At 32.0% G+C, this 22910-nt stretch overlaps 1 pseudogene; it reads left to right on the top strand.

Annotated features, from left to right (window-relative positions):
* The first annotated feature begins 699 nt into the window (after positions 1 to 699).
* On the top strand, positions 700 to 16300 carry LOC125869953 (protein LURP-one-related 10-like; annotated as a pseudogene).
* Positions 16301 to 22910: the final 6610 nt, after the last annotated feature.

Raw genomic sequence — 22910 nt, 5'->3', positions numbered from 1 at the left:
ATCCTGCATATACGTTTCTCTCTTGCAAGATCCATCAATAAACCCTACTTTATTTTTTACTAGCAGAGACAACAACATCGATCTACTCCATTCTAAGTAATTGTCAGTTCCTGTCAACAACTGAGGAACGAGAGAGATACCTGGCATATCTGAATGTTGCATATACAGCGGGTCATTGCGATCCAGTTGAGAAATTGTTCTTGGACCTGTTACTCCAGTACTAATAGATGTCGAATTGTCTCCCATTGTTGAAAAAAACTTTGAATCAGATAATCAGTAAAGAAGAACAAGAATTTCAAGGAAGAAAGAAAGGGGGGAAAATTAGAAAGACGATGGATGAGCTCAACAACTATGGAACGCACTGACACCGTGCTCTGATACCATGATAAAATCTGCACCCAGGCCACCATTGATGAGCTCTATAGAAGAAAGGGAAAAAAGCTAATAGAGAGAAATTGCGTTGTACTGAGATTTTTATTATTCACACACTTCTGAACTGATCCTTACAATCATGGATCCACTTATATACAGTTCATTTACAAAAGCATTTACAAAGTTAGTTACTAACTAACTATCCACTTGTCAACCTCTAATTGGAAACTTAATAACAAACTTCTTAACTAACTAATCTATACACGGTTATCAACTAACTATTCCTTCATTTCTACACGAACAAGTAAAACTGGCTAATCATTGTTCATGGCGGAATCAAGTTATGCAACTATGACTAACTAGGGAGAGTTGGCAAAATAGTCACGTTAAACACTTAATGTGACATTAAGTCACAAGTCTTGAATAATTTGTGGTATACCCACTATTAATGATATCATCCACATGTCCTAATTGACACATACAAAAGAACCCACTAAGTTTCCATATCTCCACTTTGGTCTCCCTCTTCTTTTCCAACTAATTTGGAATAATATATTTATTTGCAATTGTTAAAATTTATATTAGAAAAAATAAAAAAGTCTCCAAACGGAAACAAGAGCAACTCGTTTTTGCTGCTGTCAATTTGTTGATTCCGACGAGTTTTCCGGCCGTAATATCCATTTCCAAGGTAAAATCATCATCATCTCGTACTCCATATTCATGTTTACTCCATTTTATTTCAAAAACCAAGCTTCAAAATTAGTGTTCCGCCATTTTAGAAATTTGAGAAATCTTCCATAATAATCACTTGATAACTCATTATAGATACATTTTAGTAGTTTAAAAGCATTAAAAATCTGTTTCGCCATTGCAGGAGCTGAATTTTGAACCCCGATCTCATTCAGTCGCATTTTTGTACGGATTGCATACCTCATAGACTGATACTGTAAACTATTATCGATATTTGTAGTCTATAATAGCAGTAACTGAATTTGTTGTTGCTGGTGGAGATTATATAGGTGTATGGGAGGAGACTCCTAAAAATTGGAATTAGAAATCTTTTAGTAAGACGACAGTTCCCATTGTATTGTGTCGCAACGGTTCATATGACAATATGATTGCAAGCGTAATTGAAGTTGGTGAGTTAACTTATGAGCCAAATGACTTGATGATTAGCTATCAAATGAATGGGAGGGGGAAAATACATCCCACATTCATAAAAAATGATCGGCACGTTAGCTTGTACATGTTAGATATTGGTATTGATGGCTCTAGGCCTACTTTGAGGATACACGTCAATACGAGGCCTCCAATTGAACCAACAAATTCATTTGGCGACGACAATAATTCTATTAGAAATGAAAGATTGGGTGATCATTCAAAGGAGAGCTTGGGTGATCATTCAAATGAGAGTTTGGGTGATTATTCAATGAATATATATGATGATCCAACTAATGTGGAAAATCAGTCAATAGATGCGGAAGATCCCGAACGTGAATGTTGTGAAGAAATGCAGGGAGAATAATAATTGAGATCACAATCCAACCATTCCTTCTTCGATGGAACTAATTTATGTATAAATCAAACTTTCAATAACAAGAATGAGTTGCAATTGTTATTAGCCGATGTGGCGGCAAAGAAGTCTTTTGATTTTTCTACTTTGAGAAGTTGTACTAAATATTTAAAGGTGAAATGTGTATCTCAGAATTGTGCACGGATGTTGCGGGCGAGGAAATATGAGTGTTTGGATAGATTTTGTATCTACAAGTACATTGGCGAGCATAGTTGTGGCGTTGAACTTGCCAACAGTAGCCATAGAAAAATCTCAATCAATGTAATTGCTTCACTTTGTGTAAATATGTATTGTGATGGCAAGGGTCCAAATGTTAAAGAGATTCAAAAGACTATGTTTAATTCTTTTTGTTGTAGTCCAAGTTATTGGAAATATTGGAAGGGAGGTGTAGTTGCCAAAGAAATGGTCCGAGGGACAGCGGAGAACGAATATTCATGCTTATCGGCTTTTTCCTACATGTTCGAGACACTTAATGTTGGTTCTAGATATTCTATCATGGTAAACAATGATAGTCATAGGTTCATGTATTATTTCTTGGACTTCGGTGCTTGCATTAAGGGATTTGCCCACATGAGAAAGGTAATTGCGGTTGATGGCACTTATTTACATAGTAAATACGAGGGCATGTTGTTGAGCGTTGTTGCACAAGATACGGTAAATCATGTTTATCCAACTGCTTTTTGTGTCGTGGACAAAGAGAATGATGCATCTTGGACATTCTTCTTTGAGAAATTGAAGGAGATTGTAGTCGATGAACCAAATTTGTATTTTATCTCCGATAGACACAAGAGCATCGCCAATGGGATTGTGACCGTTTACAATCATGCTCACCACGGATATTGTATGAGACAAATGTCCCGTGGCAACCATCGTCCTTGAGTATGATATAGGTTTTGAGAAGTGGAGCAAGACACATTTTCCTGGAAATAGATATGACGTGATGACCACAAATATTGCCGAGTCACTCAATGCTATGTTGATAGACGAAAAGGAGTATTTTGTGGCATCAATATTTAATTCGATTGCTAAGAGGTTTGGAGAAATATTTAGGAAGAGTCATGCATATATCCTTAAATCAATGGGTAATCAAATGGTGCCTCCTGCCGAAAAAATCGCAAGAAAGAAAATGATCAAGGGCGACTCCTTATATGTGGAGAACGTAATTGGGGACGGCAATCAATTTATCATGTTCGGTGCAGGTGTTACTGCTATGTGGACCTACTGGAAAAGTCATGTTCTTGTAGGGAATATGACTTGATCAAGATATCTTGTGCTCATGCGATGACAGCTTTGCGATCGAAGTATGACAATGAGTATGGTATGAGCATTTATGAGTACTCTTCGCCTTTGTATAAAGTTGAATCATACCTCTTTGCATACTTAGATTATATTAATGTTGTCCCTGTCGAGTCAGAATGGTGTGTGCCAGAAGAATTGCTTAATGTGAAGATTATTCCGCCTCTTGTTGATATCAAGCTTGGAAGAAAACGTGTCAAAGGTGTCGGTGAGAATTTCAAAAGCAAGAGAAGGAACGAATGTTCAATTTACAAGAGAACCGGACACAAGAGAACCACATGTGTGAACAACAACAAATCTTAATTAAGCTTGGTTGAATATGTTGATTGAATTTGTTTTTGTAATCGTTTTTGTAATCAAGCTATTGTATTTTTGGCTTCCAGCATTTTGGTCAATTGCTATTATCGTAATTACTCATGATCTAATATAGATCAATCAAAAGATGACATACATTTTGCACACTGTCTATTAATGTTTATTATCGAGTTCACTCATTGTGTATTAAGTTGTGTATTATTAATATATGAAAATTCATGGTATTCGTAATGCAATGATTTTAATGTATGAATTAGAATATGATTTAATGCAATGATCTAAGTATAACTAATACAAGCATTATGTGCATACACTCTATCAACTGAATTCTTAAAGAATTGTCAAAAAATCAAATGTTACCACTGAAAAAGTAGCAATTTGAATTTTTTTTACCGTTGTAAATTTGTATATGTAAATATTTACTAGTTACCAAAATATATAGACCCTTTATACAATTGATGCATCTCTATGTGCTTGGTGTATGTACGACCAATGAGATTTACACTCTGACATTAGTAAGGTATGTTTGGGTTTATATCTATTTTAAAGCATTGTCGATACTTCACCTACTAGAGTCTGACACTTATATGTAGACCAAAATTAGTAGAATTTAGAAAACACAACAATTAATTAATAATAAATTATATTTTTGAAATTTATCCAATTAAATGAGTTTAAACAACTCATATGATCATGTAAGAGTCCACATAAATTGGGTGTGGTGATTAGAGATGTATGAGGAAGAGTTGTGGTTATATAATCAACATCCTTAGAACAATGTTTGAGAAAGCATAAGTATGTTGTGAGGAAATCACTTGTTTAACCACACATTGTTGATTGCCACCCCAATTTATGTAGACTCATACATGATTACATTCTTATGTTCTAAAGATGTTAATTGTATAACCACACATAACAAGTTACATTCTCACATCATACTTATGCTTTCTCAAACATTGTTATAAGGATATTGTTGATTGTATAACTACAACTCTTCCTCATACATCTCTAATCACCACACCCAATTTATGTGGACTCTTACATGATCATATGAGTTGTTTAAACTCATTTAATTGGATAAATTTCACAAATATAATTTATTATTAATTAATTGTTGTCTTTTTAAATTCTACTAGTTTTGATCTACATATAAATGTCAGATTCTAGTAGGTGAAGTATCGACAATGCTTTAAAATAGATATAAATCCGAATATACTTTACTAAGGTCAGAGTGTAAATCTCATTGGTCATACATATACTAAGCACATAGAGATGCATCGATTATATAAATGGTCTATATATTTTGATAGCCAGTAAATATTTACATATACAAATTTTATAACGGTAACAAAAGTTCAAATTTCACTCTTTCAACGGTAACATCTGGTTATTTTTTAGTATAAAAGAAAGGTAATCCCTCATAAACAACTCAAACACCTCTATTTTTACAATGTCTCAAGCATCTCAAACATCTAAAGCAAAAAAGTCTTACAATTGTTATTGTGGTAATCCAGCTATGTTGAGGACGTCACATGCATATACAAATCCAGGTCGACAATTCTTTAATTGTGCAGTTGGCATATGCTCATTTTTAGGTGGCTTGAAAATGAATCATCAACGAGTAGCCCATCAAATTTTCAAGGCGTTGCCAAATTTAAATTATTAACAAAGCTACGAAAATTCGAAGAAAATAGGGATCTGCTAATGACTTTCTTAAAAGAAGTTGAAGAGCAGAGAAATCACTTGAAAGTGTTGCTAAAAGATGCTGAAAGAGATAGAGATTAACTAAAAGACAATTTTGGCAGAAGAAAAAGAAAAACGCCTAAAAACTGTATTGTGTGGTTTATTTTTGGTGTTTGCTTTTTGGAAATGTGTAACAGGAATGTAGTCTGAATAAATGAAAGTATTTCTCTCTATTTATTGCACTCTTGTATCTTTCATTTTTTATCGATAATGTTACAAATCAACAGTGATAGCAATCTATTGTATTAAATATACAACTTTATTGTTCATAATTGACTGCTAAATAATTTTACTCCATAACGGTAAGAAACTAAAGTTAAGCAAAAATCACATACTATTAAAATATAGATTCATAAAACCCCTTCATAATAAAATATGTTAAATTGTTTCTCAAAACTACCATTAACCATATACAAAAGTGTCTATAATCTTTCAGATGTATATTTTTCTCCTCAAAACAACAAAACAACAAACCAATTCAACCATTGTCTTAAAATGTCAAATACTTTTAAAATCATTGTCTTAAAATGTCAATACTTCAAAAACCACTTAAATTGTTTTTTTCGTCACCATTGAGTTCCATAACGATACTCATCACATCCACTGAATTTTTACTGTCATTTTCTTCTTTCTCTTCTCATTCATCTGCTGACTTCTCTTTTACCTTTTCTTCTTCCTTCTTCTCTTCTGCCACTTCATCAACAACATCAACTGCCATTGGATCAACTGCACCTACCACTTCACCACTTGCTACTTCATCAATAACATCAGCTGCCACTGGATCAACTGCACCTGTCACTTCATCAATAACATTAGTTGTCACTAGATCAACTGCACCTACCACTTCATTAATAACATCAACTGTCACTGGATCAACTACCACTTCATCAATTACCACTTCATCAACAACATTAATTGCCACTGGATCAATTGCACTTGCCACTTTATCAACTGTCATTTTATCGATAATATCACCTACCACTTCATCAACAACAACAACTCCTACTTCACAACTAAATCAACTGTCATTGCATCAACTGCCACTTCATTAACTCCATCACCTACCACTTCATCAGCATGATCATCTGTCACTTTATCAACAGCAGCAACTGCCACTTCATTAACTTCATATGTAAGGTATTCATCAATTGCAACAAAGTCTTCATCAACTGTTGGAAGGTCTTTATCAATTGCTGCAAAGTCCACATGTACTGTATTACTTTTAAAAAATATTATAGGAATAAATTACTTGACACTAACAACGTATATACTAATTTACCTTTCTTTTGTTGTGTTTTTTTATTTTTTTCAATTCTCCTCAATCTTCTTTCCGTACATAAGCAACAACTTTTACCATCAATTGCTCAAGGGATAGAACACGTTCGCTCAAATTTTCTAAATTTTCATTATTAGAAGTACTCGGTGCATTTTTCTGTTTACTAGAAACAAAATTCATACAAGGTTGGACAATATTGTGATCACCCAAATATTCATAGTTTGTGCTCTCTACTCCTAAAGTGATGACGGTCACGCCTTTCAATTGGGCCTTCAAGACATCGATGATCGCGTCCTTCACTTCATCTTTATATGGCTTAAATGTTGCCATATAATTCTACTCCATCTCACGAACAGTAGGGGTAAGGTATGGGCGCACAAACTAAAAAATATATATATATATATTACACAATGTTCACTTATTTAAAAATATTATTAGATAGTAAATGTATACCTTCGTACTTCTTCCTTTGTACTTAAATGGATCACCTTTAATTATATTATCGCTCTTTGATGTGTACCATCTGAGTAAACGGGGAATGGGCAGTGGAGTATCCAAAGACTTCCCGACATACTTTCCAAGATATGAAAAAGCCTTATATATCCAAACCTGAAATTCACAGAACAGCAAACAAATACATAGAGTCTATGAAGTGCTACACAAATAAATAAGAGTATATCATATATCGACTAAATAATTGATAATAAGTACCAGAACTGCCCAGGGAAAGCCGTACAGAGCATAACATGCATTCTTCTTTTCATTATACATTTTTCCCTGCTTCTTCAAATTAATTCGATTCTTCAGATAGGTCAATGTTAAATCAAATGACTCTTTTCCCATGGATAACTGTTGAAGAAATCCAAATCATCTGCCATCTTGATGTGGTTTGAATCCACAATCTTAGACCAATCATGGGCAAGCAACATCGAGTGGACGAACCAAACTAACGAGCACTTCAATTTTTGCTCCTTATTTAATTTGTAATTACTATTGATTATTCTCATCAACTTTGCACCAATGATGTTCTTGTTCCTTGTCACTTTGAAATGAAAATTCTCACCTTTCCTAAGGACTTTGTTCAGTTTTGATTTACGGGGGTATGCTGAGCAATTCAGCTCCGTAATCAATGCAAACTCTTTTAAGTCAAATATGCAGGCTTATCATTCACACAAAACCAAATTTCATGCAATTTTTTTTCATTTCTCACCCGTCGCAACAACATATTATGGACAATCTGTCCATTGAACTTAAAATAATTTGAAATATGCATCAAATGTCCAAAGCAAGTACCCTTAAATTCATTATAAAGATTTTGTTCAACTAGAATTTTTCTAAAGTCACGATAAATTGTCATCCTTGATCTTATAGAGATCTTGGCTAGAAACGATACTACCTCATCTAGCCACATTGCTAGGTCATACAACTCACCAGAGATATCTCTTGCACAAATGGGAAAGGATAGAGGATCTTCCTCATCTCGACTAGTATCTCTACTACTCTCCTCGCTATCACGTTCCCCTTCACTACTCTCAACATTATCGCTTTCATCAGGACTACTGTCCTGGTAATTGTCAATCTCCGCCATTGTTTTTGTTTCTGAATCAGACTCGGGTTCTTCGACTGTAATTTTTTCTTTTTACAAGTTTTCAAAACTTTTTCAGCCTTTCATTTTTTAATGCTAGAAGCAATAGGAGTAGATGGCTTAGTTCTTCCACCTCTAGTTTTAGCAATACTTTATAATCTACAAGCAAAAAAATATTTATCGATCACTAGTTTATTAACATAAACAAAGTAAGCCTCAAATAAAACATGCAAAATAAATAGCAGATCCAACAGAAATCAACAATACAATTGACAGAAACGCCACTAAAGTCGATCAAAATTTAGTAAATATTTTAAAATCAATAGGCGAAATAAACATAAAAATAATTTAAAAAATAAGCAACCAAATAGGGCTAAATATTTAGATACAAACAAAAACGACATTAGAGACAACAACATTGAATACAGCGAAAAAACTTCATCCCAAACAAGAACATCAACAAAAACAATCCAGAAAAAAGGGGTCATTAAATCATTACACTACCATAACAAAATAAACAATCAAATATGGACAGTAATTATCGAAGAACACCATTACAGAAGGTTCAACTTACCAAAGATGAGGGCTTTAATTTGAACTTGGAGAAGAAGATTCAAAAAAACAGATGACGATAGAGGGGTTTAGGACGATGAAAAGTGAGAAAAGTTTGTATAAGTTAATGGAAGAGAAACATATGATTACACCGGAAGAGAAGTGTATGGGGAAGATGAAAAGCCCTTGCACTTGGAGAAGAAGAAATGTCGAAACAAATATTCAGAAAAGGTGCCTCGATTTTCATCAATAAATAATACTTTATCAAAATATAATATTTTTTAAAATGTATTGGGATTATAATATATTTTTGTAAAGTTATAGCTTTTTCCCAAGTTTTAAAAATAATAAACAAGTCCATGACCCCACATTCACAAATATACCCCAAGTTTTAAAAAGGCCAAAGAGACCCATGACCCCACACTTTTTCCTTTTTAAAAATCTCAACCCTAGAAAATAAAGCAAAATAAATTAAGTGGGTATAGAGTAAATTAAGTTATAAAGGTGTCCCCAATGCCAATTCTTCTCGGCTAACCATCCAATTGTTGTAATTGGATCTGAATATTGCACGCCAAATCAGGTTGATGTTGTTATATCGAGGAAGGTGAAGACACTTAGATATGAAGAATTTGTTGTTTCAGATATGAATGGAAACTTTGTGTTCAAAGTTAAAGGCACATCTTTTGGATGGCATGATAAGAGAGTTATTCTTGACGCTGCAGACAATCCCTTGATCACTTTCAAACAAAAGGTACATAGTAATTGATTTTTCTAGGAGGTTACTTTGATACATCTCTCCATATTATAATTTTTAAAATTAATAATAGATAAGTACAAAAAAATGTTATAAAGAAATCATAATAAGGGAGGGAAAGTTAATAAACATTGATAGTTAAAAGATATGTTGTATTATCAGTAAATTAATTTTAATATGTGACCCCAAATTAGTTATTATTTAATACTTATCATAATAGTTTACTTATAATAACTATACAAGTAACGATTGTATAAATATTTTTCACGTTAAAATTAAAGTTATTGTTGTTAATTCATTATTTTTTGTATAGATATTAACTCAGCATTTGAGATGGAATGCATTTAAAGGAGAAAGCACAGATGAGAAAGACTTTTTATTTACTATAAAGACAACAACCATATTTCAGTGGAAGACCGAATTGGCTGTTTTCTTAGCAAATAACAATTCTAAGGAGAAGGTGTGATTATTTGATTAAGGGAAATTGGTCTGATAGATCATGTGTAATATATGCTGGAGATTTTTTGAGTCCGGAGCCAAAATGGCAAAAAAAATTGTCAAAAAATTCAAAAGGGCACATCAAATTGTTTTAAAACCAAAAAGGCAAAATCGCTCCCGAAGAAGCGATTTCCCTCTGACATAATGACAAAAAGTTGCAGTGATGTGTAATAAAAAAAAATTACAAAATTGCTGCCAGGGCAACAATTTTTAATAAAAAAAAAGAAAAAAAGTTTTTAGAAAAAATCGCTTCTAGGGCAGTGATTTTTCGTCATTGTGTCAGAGGGAAATCGCTTCTTCAGGAGCGATTTTGCCCTTTTGGTTTTAAAAAAATTTGATGTGCCCTTTTGGAATTTTTGACAATTTTTTTTTGCCCTTTTGGCTCCAGACTTGAGATTCTTCTACCATAGTTGCTCAGGTTAGCTATTTTACTTTCTATTTGTTACTCTCTCTTTAAGCATCTTAGTCAGAGGGAGACACACGTTATGAGGGTGTATGTGCATTCGTTAACTTCGAAAAAAATTATGTATATAAGTGTATATATAGATTGCGATATGAAATATATTTCATTAGGCACTATATAAACACCAAAACTAATTGGTGCATTGGTTTAAACTCAGGGTTTGAATCCCATTCAGTGCTTTTTGTTGTTTTTTTTTTCGTTTTCATGTGAGAACCCTAAAAATCGTTTGTGGTGCATCCATCATCTTTAAATCCTGGACTCGCCTCTGATATGTGTTTGTTGATATTAAATTAAAGGTATGTGTAGTCCTCTAAATCTTGTGTTCTTAAGTTTGTTACGTAGAATGCCGAAATTGAAAATCTTCTTAAATATTAAAAAAAAATACTATTTTGAAAAAGCCAAAAAGATAAATAAGACACATAATTTCAATTTTGGTACAGTAAAATGAAAATTTTCCGTCATGTTTAATTTTTAAAATTAAATGAGTGACACCATTATTATTTTGAGAGTAATGCTATTTGTTGAGATTAATAAGTTTATACATAATTAGTTAGTTAGTTTAGACAGTGTTACTTTCACAGAATTAGTTAGTTAACAGTTTTATAGTTAGTTAGCTTTCTGTTAGCCAGCTGTCCTAGTTGTTAGATAATTTCTAGTTTTCAGTCTGTATATATATAGCTCACTGTATCTAGTTCTAGTTCAGTTTTCATATTTTCAGAAATGAGAAATATGCTTTCTCAATTAACTCTCTCTTAATCTTGAGTTCAGTAGGTTCTAGAATTCACCATTAATGGTGATTCTCGCTGCTTTCATTCTGAGTTTTTACATGGTATCAGAGCACGGGATCGATCAACCTTGCTTGTCTCTGTCCTTCTCGTGAAGATTTTTCAGCTCTCAGGCTTGTTTCAGGTTACCTGTTCCTTTTTCTTTCAACTGTTCTTCAGTCTTCTTTTACTTTCCTACACATTCTCTTCTCCATTTCTGTGGATTGATTCTACTGTATTACAATGGTAGAAGTCACTAATCTAGAGGTAACTAAGGGAATTGAAATAGGAAGTGTTTTATACCTACATCCATCAGATAATCCAGGTGCATCTCTTGTACCAGTCGTTTTCGATGGAATTGGTTATAGATCCTGGAGGAGAGGCATCATCAGATCTCTGTCAGTGAAGAATAAATTGGGTTTCATCAATGGAGATTCTAAGAAACCACTTTCTACAGACCCAGACTATAAACAATGGGAAAGGTGTGACAATATGGCTACATCTTGGATCCTAAATTCTTTGAATAGAGAAATTGCTGATAGTGTAGCATACGTGGACAGTGCTTTAGAATTGTGGACTGATTTGGAGGATCGTTATGATCAAATCAATGGTGCCAAGTTGTATCAAATTCAGAAAGAGATCAATGATCTCATTCAGGGAGTTCTGGATGTAATGGCTTATTACACCAAGATGAAGAAACTTTGGGAAGAATTAAGTAGCTTATGTATCAAGAACCACTGCAGTTGTGCATGTAATTGTGGAGCAAAGGATATCATGCACAAGGTTGAACAGGATAGACGATTGATTTAATTTCTTATGGGTCTTAATGAGATTTACACAATAATCAGAGGTAACATTTTAATGATGAATCCACTACCATCTGTGGCACAAGCTTTTGCCTTATTGATACAAGAAGAAAAACAGAGAGAGTTTAAATCAAACAACCAATTGTTTGCTGAATCCAGTTCTCTTGCTGCTAGCTCTTCAGGATGCTCTTTAGCTGCTAATGTTTCAGGTACTTCAAAAAGTCAGAATTTCCAAACAAATTACTCATCTGCTTCTCCAAATCGTAGAGGAAGACCATTTTGTGACCACTGCAAGAGACCAGGCCATATTAAGGAGAAATGTTATCAGTTACATGGATATCCACATAATAACAATCGATCTCAGAAATCTCAGTCTCATGGACAACAAGGTTATAATCAATTCCAAAGACAACAACAATATGAGAATTATAGTCCCAATCAGGTATACAGAAACAATAACAAAGGGAAAGGTGTAGCAGATAATTCTGTGGGGCTGTCATGTGACTCTACTNACGCTCCATACCACATCAAAAAAAGTGTTTAAAATGTTGAGTTTGGATGGGTTCAGGGGTCCAGATGACAAAAGGATAAGTATAAGGGTTCACAATACAAATAGATACAAGTATAAGGGTCCACCAGACCATTCTGCCGCCTTTTTACTCACACTTAAGAAGTTTTGGTTGTTTGTGCAACCCAACTATCCCTAAAACCCAAAGATCCAAATTTGAACCTAGAGCATCTCCACACGTTTTTGTAGGATATCCATTTGGTTTGAAAGGATACAAGGTCATGAGTCTAGCCACTAAAAGGTTGTATGTCTCCAGAGATGTCATCTTTCATGAAACAATTTTCCCCTTTGCAATGACTAAAGATCCTACTCTCTTCCTTTCTTATCCTCACTGTTTTAATGATCAGTCTGCATATCCCACTTCTGATTCATCATTCGATCCTACTGTCCAGTGTGATCATGAGATGTTAAGTGACACAAATCCTACTTTACCTCCTGAACCTACTAGTCCACCACATCATCCTTCTCCTAGCAACACCTCAACCACACCTCTCCAACAAGTTCACCAACCTGATATAACAACCAGAAAGTCTCATAGGACTCACAAATTGCCCACATACTTGTCAGACTATGTTCACTCTATACCTGTTTCACAACCCACAGACAACCACACATTAACTCCAACAACACCTACTACATTAACTGCTTGTTTTTCCCTCAAACACCATATATCTCCTGCAGAATTGGATCCTAATAGTCAAGTTTTTGCTTTAAATATTGCTCATGATTGTGAGCCATCTAGCTATGAAGAAGCTGCTCTTGATCCTGCCTGGCAAACAGCCATGACTCAGGAATTTGCTGCTTTGCATGATAATAACACTTGGTCCCTTATTCCTTTGCCTATTGGTAAGAAAGATATTGGTTGTAGATGTGTATATAAAATCAAACACAAGGCAGATGGTAGTGTGGAAAGATACAAAGCAAGGCTAGTGGTTAAAGGGTATACTCAGCACCTTGGCATAGACTATACAGAAACATTCTCACCAGTTGTTAAAATGACAACTGTCAGAGCTTTGATTGTTGTTACTGCAAAGAAACAGTGGAATATTTATCAGCTTGATGTTAATAATGCTTTTCTCCATGGAGATCTGCATGAAGAAGTATACATGGATGTCCCTCCAGGTCTTGCTGTGTCACATACAGGGCTGGTTTGTAAGCTCAACAAGTCATTGTATGGTCTGAAACAAGCAAGCAGACAATGGTATGAAAAGTTGACTGGAGCTTTGAGTTCAAGGGGTTACACTCACTCGCTATATGATTATTCATTGTTCTATAGGAAAAGGGGTTCTTCTACTATTTTTCTAGGTGTCTATGTAGATGATATTATACTTACAAGAACTGATGCTGAAGAAATTGTCAATCTCAAAAGTTTTCTACATGACCAGTTCAAGATCAAAGACCTTGGGAGACTGCACTATTTCTTGGGTTTGGAGATATTATATAAGGATGATGGAGTCATTATATCTCAAAGAAAATTTGTCCATGACCTTCTCAAGGACTTCCATTGTGATACACTAACTCCCATGGCTTCTCCCTTAGCTTCTAATGTTAAGCTTAAGGCTCATGAAGGCAGACCATTAAGTGATCCTACCTTATATAGAAAGTTGGTAGGAAAGCTAAATTTCCTCACTCATACCAGACTTGATATTGCCTATGGAGTTCAACATTTGAGTCAATATATGCAAGATCCCAGGGAACCTCATCTTCGAGCTGCTTTTCACATGTTGAGGTATCTCAAAAATGATCCCACCTTGGGCATCTTCATGTCGTCTTCTCCTAATTTTGAAGTTCAAGCTTTTTGTGACTCTGACTGGGCATCATGCCCTGACTCTAGAAAATCTGTGAGTGGTTACATTGTTTTGCTGGGAAGTAGTCCCATCAGCTGAAAATCTAAGAAACAGGAGACCATTTCATTATCCTCTGCAGAAGCTGAGTACAGATCATTACGAAAGGTTGTTGGAGAATTGGTTTAGCTACAATGATTGTTCACTGAGTTGACTGTTCCTCCAATTGGTTCTTTCCCAGTATATTGTGATAGTCAAGCTGCCCTTCACATAGCCAAGAATCCAGTTTTTCACGAGTGAACCAAACACATAGAGGTCGATTGTCATTTTGTTAGATCCAAACTTCAAGAAGGTTTAATTTCATTGCATCACATCAGCACTGACGATCAATTGGCCGACATCCTCACGAAGGCTCTCACAGGAATCAAACACTCTGCTATGATGGACAAGTTGGCTGTGTTCTCCTCACCTCCAACTTGAGGGGGGGGGGTGTTGAGATTAATAAGTTTATACATAATTAGTTAGTTAGTTTAAACAGTGTTACTTTCACAGAATTAGTTAGTTAACAGTTTTATAGTTAGTTAGCTTTCTGTTAGCCATCTGTCCTAGTTGTTAGATATTTTCTAGTTTTCAGTCTGTATATATATAGCTCACTGTATCTAGTTCTAGTTTAGTTTTCATATTTTCAGAAATGAGAAATATGCTTTCTCAATTAACTCTCTCTTAATCTTGAGTTCAGTAGGTTCTAGAATCCACCATTAATGGTGATTCTCGCTGCTTTCATTCTGAGTTTTTACACTATTATTACTGCAATTTTTTCAAATATTTTATGATTTTATAGTACTTTTTAGAGAAAAGGGAAAAAAATAGTGTTGAAGTATATAAAATAGGTCAAATTTATCCCTCATTATATTTTCAGTTCAAATATCCTCCCCATTAAATTTTTGTCTAAAAAATAACTCCAATTATCCAAATGAATCAACAATACCCTTCTTTCAAACGATTGTTCAAACGAGAAAAACTGGACCAACTTTTTCCATTAACTATTTGAAATGGAATAATTTGCCATCAATTTTAAGAATTTAGTAAAAAAAAAAAATTGGAGATTAATTAAATTATTTTGAAATTCAATAAAATATTTGTTGTATATATTGTTTCTTTTCAAAACTATTATACTGGCTCTTGATTGACATTTAGGATGACTTAAAGTTAAACAATAAAAAGAGTGATAAAGCATGTCAAGATATAATTGAATTTTTGTTTTTAATCATGTCATCATTCTTAGAATTAGTAAGAATAAATTTACCCTATTTTTATAAATAGTTTTATATTACTTTTGGCCCTTTCCCCTACTTTTTATAGAGCCGGTCAAGGGAGTCCTGCGTTCAACACTAGATATATTATATCACACACGGTTTTGGCTTGTCTTTTCTTGATTTAGGTCATGAATTGATACTTGCTCTCTTTAACCGTTATCGTTTGATAAAGTATCTAAGAATAATACTAAATAAAATGTATTAGTAATGTTGATATTAGTTATACTGACATTATTTCTAAAACATTGTTTGATTTGATATATTAGAAATAACAAATCTTGCATAACTTCTATTAGAAACATACTTATTTACAAAAATATCCTCCGTGATCGCACAATTTTCATTCTTGATTGAAAATGGTGAATTAATGAACATTATATTATACTTGCACTATATTGTTGTGAATGACTTATTGCAGATGCGTAAGAAAATTACTGCTAAAAGTTTATTGATTGGAAAAGACAACTTTATGGTGACAGTGTATCCAAACATTGATCAAGCCTTCATTATCTCATTAATTAATAGTAATGCTTGATGCTATCAATACAGTCAACGATGGTGCTGCCATAGGTGCCGCTGCCGGTTTAGGTACCGCGGCTGCCGGTTTAGGTGCTGCTGTTGCCACTGGTTTCTAGGAAGTCGAAAGTGTTTATTTTATAGAGTTGAGGTGGTTGGCAATGACAAATCTCTTGTTATTATTATTGTAGTATCATATTTTAATTATGAAAAGCTATTTTAGTCCAACAGGTAGCTTTTACTTTTAAAAACAAAATAAAAAAAATAAGCAAGATGTGAAGTCCCATAAATTTCTAATAAAATTACATTAGTTACGAACTTCATGACATAATTTAGCGAACTATAGAAGTGCTCATGAGCAAAATAAATGACTGCGATATGTTACCATGTGGATATTTTTATGACCCAAATTTTAGAATTATAGTGAACGCCTTGCGCGTAAATCCACTCAGGGGCGGCTCAACGTAATTTGAGGCCTAAAATAAAATTTAAGTGAGGCCTAAAATTTATATAAATGTCAAATATAGGTGTTTATTTTTTAAAACTTTTTAAGTGCAAATTATTACTTGATATTTTTTCTTAAAATGATTTTTTTAATATTGTTTTTAATTATTAATTTTAAGTAATGTTTTATCAATTCAACATTGAAAAATATTCCTTTACTGAGACAATCACTATATAAATTGTTAACATAATACTATAAGTAATAAGTTGACAAACTTTACATAAAGATAAGAATTAGAACCATAAAATCTGATACAAGAAATTGATAACTTGGTATAACCCTACTTTAATATGTTTATGTAATACTTGAATATTTAAGAAGAAACAAACAAAAGAAAAATTGTAAGTCACTTTGTTGAATTTTTTCGACTATTAATTTATATTTTTGATAGTGTGTTACTCTAACTTATCAAAAAAGATTTAAAAGAAAGTGCAAAAGAATTTTAAAAAGATAAATAATACAAGTGTTAGCGAAGAGAATGTAAACATACAAAATAATGTTTTCTTAATTTCTTCTATTTAATTGGTGTTAAAAATAATAAAATAATATATATTTGTTTAAAATTATACTTTTTAAGCAAAAATAATTATTTTTTAATTAAAAAAATTAACACATAATTTTTTCTTGATGAAAATTTGAGGCCCCCAAAAATTGAAGGGCCTAAGACATGTGCCTTAAATTTATCAAGCAAGAGCCGGCCCTGAATCCACTTTAATTATCAAATTATAAGTACTCAAAAGATATTTAAAACTATATTATATTCTTAAATTATAAGTACTTAAAGGTTATTTAAAACTATATTATATTCTCAATACAAGGAAAGTATAAAAATATAATAAAGTATCAAATGTGTTAAAAATCTGTAATATATAGTCAAGGCAATATCTGTATCAACTCCAATTATAAAGATAAAGTCATAAATTTCAAATAAGAAAACAAATAAAAAGGTAGTCATCTATTTTCATGCATTCATCCCCATTCATCGTACTAATGTTCATGGGAATTTGAGACTGTGGAAGTACTATTTTTGAAAAATAAGAAAAAGACACCTTATATATCCTTGACCATGATGTAGGGGTGTACATGGTCGGGTTGGTTCGAGTTTTTCAAATATCAAACCAAATCATTTGTGTCGGATTTTTGAATTTGTAAACCAAACCAAACCGATAAAACTCGGGTTTTTCAACCTCGGGTTTTTTCGGATTTTTTCGGATTTTCCGATTTTTTCGGATTTTTCTAGTAAAGTATTCGTACAAACGAATAATTTACTTGTACTTCAAATATTTATTTAGTCCTATCAAAATATAACTATCTAAGTGTTTCTTAAGAAAATAACACACAATATGATATGATTAATGACACTAAAATATCCAAAAAAAATAATAATAATGAAATCGCGTAAAACAAATATTACAAATTAATAAGTCATAATGAAAATGATCATAATTTAAGTACTAAATCATGCTAAAATAAGTTTAATAAGTATTACTTACATGACTAAATATTAAAGGAAATTAAAATTAGATTATGTATTTTAATTGTCTTAACCTATGTAAAACTAAAGAACAAATATTCAATATTATTGTCATTCTTAGTGCTGAATTGATTGTCTTTTTGCGTTAGTATTAATTTGATTTTGATTTAAGCTTTATTATAATTACCAATATCTATGGACTATAATCTTTATTGGGTCATTAAGAATTTTAACTTTCAATCATGAAATAATATATTAAAAGATAAAAACTATGAAAAAAGATAAGAAATATTTAAAAATATATCAAAGTAAATATTTTTACGTATAAAATAAAATTTTAAAATTATATATATAATGTCGGATTGGTTTGATCTCGAGTTGTTTTTTTTTAATTGAAACCAAACCAACCCAAATATAGTCGGGTTTTTTTTTCCAATACCAAACCACTAGTTGGGTTTTTTTTTCAGTTTGACTCAGTTTGCAGTTTGGTTCGATTTTGTACACCCCTAACCATGAGCTATATGGCAAGTGGATGAGATTCTGAGTTCATGAGATTTGGTATATGGACTGCGAGTTTCCCATGGGTCCTTCTCTGAAAGCTAAAGCTCAACAAGGTGTATACGACATGTTGTGCGACAAACTTGGTTTCATCACATCATTTCATCATTGCATTGCATCGGTCGACTTTGTTTGTTGTGTAATTTGCCTTCTGATATGATGAATTGTTTATAGCCTTACACGTTTACTTTACTCGTATCGTTCTTATAGAAATTGATGACATCGATGTCATAATGAGACTTTTCTGTTTGCAGGAGAAACATTTTGTAGTTAATATCATGAGTTTAATTAATTACTTTATACTTAGTTGGTCAAGCCTAGTGAGTACATGTGGATCGTACTCACCCCTATTTTTGTAACCTTTATTGCAGCCCTTAGTATGAGTATTTATTGAGACGAGTGAATTGATCATGCAATTATTGAGCTTCGAAGTTGTGGTGAGATCTTTGTTCGGGTCATCATTCAAGCTTCAGTCTTTATGCATGTTTCAAAGACAAGTGTTGAATTTTAAATTCAAATATTGTATTAGAATGCTCTTTAATGCTTATGATATCAAGTTTTGTGAATTCTTTGTTGGATCTCAGTTTTTTTCTTTCTTTTATGGCATGACTTCATTCTATATGTCTCATATGTGTATTTACCTTATTTGCAACATTTGAGATAATTCTTGAGTGAAATTCTTCGACTTACACACCAGGTTAAGATTGGGGTGAGTGTCATTATGGCCTCAATTTTTGGATCGTGACATTCTCGTAGTGTTCCAATATTTCATCAACAATTAACAAGTCGTACAAATTGGTCCTCCAAACACTTAAGTTACGCAAACTGAATTAGTTTTACGGGAAAATTATATAAAATAACAAACTATTAATTCAAATTAAATGTTATAACCACAATTTTCATTTAATTCTAATCTGTAGCAAACACTTTGCCATCACATCTCTCCCCATAAATCTCGCTCGCCACTCTCCCTCGCCTCTGTCACTTTATACAAACACAAATGTATAAACTATGTTTCTGTTTGTATAAAGCGAGAGAAAACTGTATATACAAATACAAATACATATATTTGGGTCCTATACACTTATAATTATACAAATGCATATTTTTCCCTACCAGTTCTCTTTTGCCTTTCTCTCTTTCTCACTTTATACAAACACAAATTATACAAATTACAATATATAATTGTGTTGTATAAAGCGAGAGAGAGAGAGATTTGATATATAAATATTTTATTTCGATTCAATTGTATACAAATTCAAATTTTATGCAGATATACAAACTCAATCATTGATACATATATATTGTAGTTACATATATATACAATTATCTAACCGATATACATATACAATTGCTGCGCTTTTATACAAAACGATATGCTGCCTGCGATTTATACAAATATGATGCTCCATATCAAACATAAAATTTGCTATGAAGCGCAATTATACAAATTGTAGCTATAACATACAAATATAATTTTTATGTTTGCTAAACCTAAAATTTACTCTAGTTTTACCCTCTATTACATTTTCAATTTTAAAATATCTTTACATTTATATTTTGGCTTTAAAATGCCGGCTAACTAGTAAGATAGTTTAAAAATATATTTCTTTCTTACATTATTCCAAAACAAGAAAATATTGAATTTTCAAGTTTTCCTATTATTCAATCTATTTACAATTTAATTATGTTAACAATAATGGGTTGCCTCAATTTGCAATACCTTCAAACATATATTTTGGAATTCATGTATAGTCTGTATTTGATTTGATTTGGGTTAATGATGTTTGTATGAATAACTATGTAAAACTATTAAATTGTCTATTTTGACTTTTGTGTGCGTCTCTATTACTATTTACTATGACTGTCTGAGAATTTTTGGTTAGTCAAAATATCATTGTATTAAATTTTATTAGGCTCGTGGAAATGTTAGGTGACAATTGATAAGGGTTATGAGAATAATACTTCTGATAACCAAATTATTAGTAAGTTGAGAAATAGATGGTGTAAAATAATAATGATATTTTATTATAGCATATGAGTTGATTAACGTTATAGCTATAGATATTTTTTTTAAAATATATTAGAAGAGAGAGTTTCAACATGTTAGTTTTAAGTCATTTAAAAAAAAATTGAGGATATTATGATCTTTAAAACACTTTGCAAGATTTGCTTCCTTAAAAGGATTATCCCTCATGCTTATTTATTTAGACCTTATCAATAACTATAAAAAGAAGTCACATTTTTCTCTTAAATTACAAATGATGCCCTAAGGTGAAATGTCATTGAGTATTGTGGGGCCATTAAACTTTGCAAACTGGCACATTGACATAACACTTGTCAATTGTGCTCTAATTTCCCCATATATTTTCCATTTTCATTTTAATTTGGTGAAAGATAATTATTTGTTTTATACCCAAATTAATATTTTAAAGTGTGTAAATTACCCTACTTTAATTAACTTCATATATTTTTCAGTTGAATTTGATGAAGGATTATTAAAAGTGATAGTCGAGATAAATTATAATTAAATAAATTATTGAAGTAATATGTATATTAGTTAATCATAATTAAATAATAAAATTTTATTTATAAACACATGTCATATACTCTTTCTTCCTTTTCACTTTACTGATTGGTCATTTTTCCTTTTTACTTGTTTAATAACAAATTAATAAAGATTTGTCATTTGTTTTTAATATTATTCTATTATTAAATTATTATATTATGTACTAATAATTTACAAAAAAATAGTAAACAAAAATATTTTTATTTGAAATTTAAAATTTTAAAATATAATTAATAAAATTATTTCGTAATATGTTTTTGGTAAAAAAAAGTAAAATAAGAACATTGATGACTATTGAAAAAAATGAATCATCTTTCGGTAATATATAAATAGTAATACTCTATATGTGTATAAAATGTCGCTTTAAGTATCTACTCTTATAATGTTTTCATGAGTATAATAATTTATTATTTGACAATTATCATCTATTCATGGATCAAGAGCGTCCCCAACTTTTAGTATGCAATACTATGAGTATATGATTAATAATTACTTATGATGTGTTTGTTAAGATTAAAAATATTATTTTAGAAATGATTTCTACAAAAATAAATATGTTTCTTACTTATATTCTTGTTTTTGATAGGTTAACAAAAATTATTATCCTAAAAGTATTTTATATAATTTAAACAAATATTATAAGTGGTGAAGGTAGAGGGTAGGGATGTGTGTGGTGGAGGGGATGAAGATGGGGGGAGCTCCATATTATGGGGTAAAGATGAGGTGTGGTTGAAAATTGAGGAAGACATTATTAATGTAGAATATCGTGTGTAACTTTTTTTTTTTCATACGTCTATTATAGAAATCATTTCCTCATTTTAAAAGAAAAAAAAAAACAAAAAAATATATTGCAAAGATTTTAACTGATCAAATATAGAAAAATTAACATTTTATATAAAGAACACCTCCTTAGATCCATCAAATTTCTTTTCTCCAGTTTCACATAAAAACAAATTTAACAAAAAAAATAATACTTAATAATATTGAGCCCGTGCTGACATGGGCCATTGCTTTCTAGTATTAATATATATGAGAGATGATGCTAATGACAAGGCTAGCGATAGAGCTAAGAAAGTAATAATGAAATTCTATTATTCTGTGAATGACTAAGACAGGAAGGTAATGTGTGAATTTAGGAGAAAATAAATGAGAGATATTTATACTTGTTGTTACTGTTGATTTTGTGATGTGTTTATGTGGAATTAATTTAGGTCGGCCTATAATGCCTACTAAATACGCGTGGTGTACTGATATTATTCTTGCTACACCTCTAATAGGTGTACTTTTGTTTCGGTAGCTTGAAGCGTGAGACGACAGTCATTCATCATCTCCCCATCTACTTCATCCTCAAGTGGAAGTTGTGACAGTTTATTGTGTCACTTTTTTTTTTTTTTTTGTCTGTTCTCATTTAGAAGCTCCTCATTGGAACCCTGGTAGTTTGGTTAGGACTCCCCATCTAATTAGTCACATAGTATGTCTCTTTCTCATAAGTCTGGAAAGCATCCTTAGGTTTGTACCCTTGATGATAATTAGTGGCCGTAATTTACATTTTATTTGTTGGAATATAATATCCATATGACATGCCTAGTCAATACTTCTATATGTGTCATCAATCGTGTCATA

Source organism: Solanum stenotomum, chromosome 7 (genome assembly GCF_019186545.1).
Source record: "Solanum stenotomum isolate F172 chromosome 7, ASM1918654v1, whole genome shotgun sequence".
Taxonomy (NCBI): Eukaryota; Viridiplantae; Streptophyta; class Magnoliopsida; order Solanales; family Solanaceae; genus Solanum; species Solanum stenotomum.
Note: the sequence above shows the minus strand (reverse complement) of the source record. Positions and strands in the feature narration are given on the sequence as shown.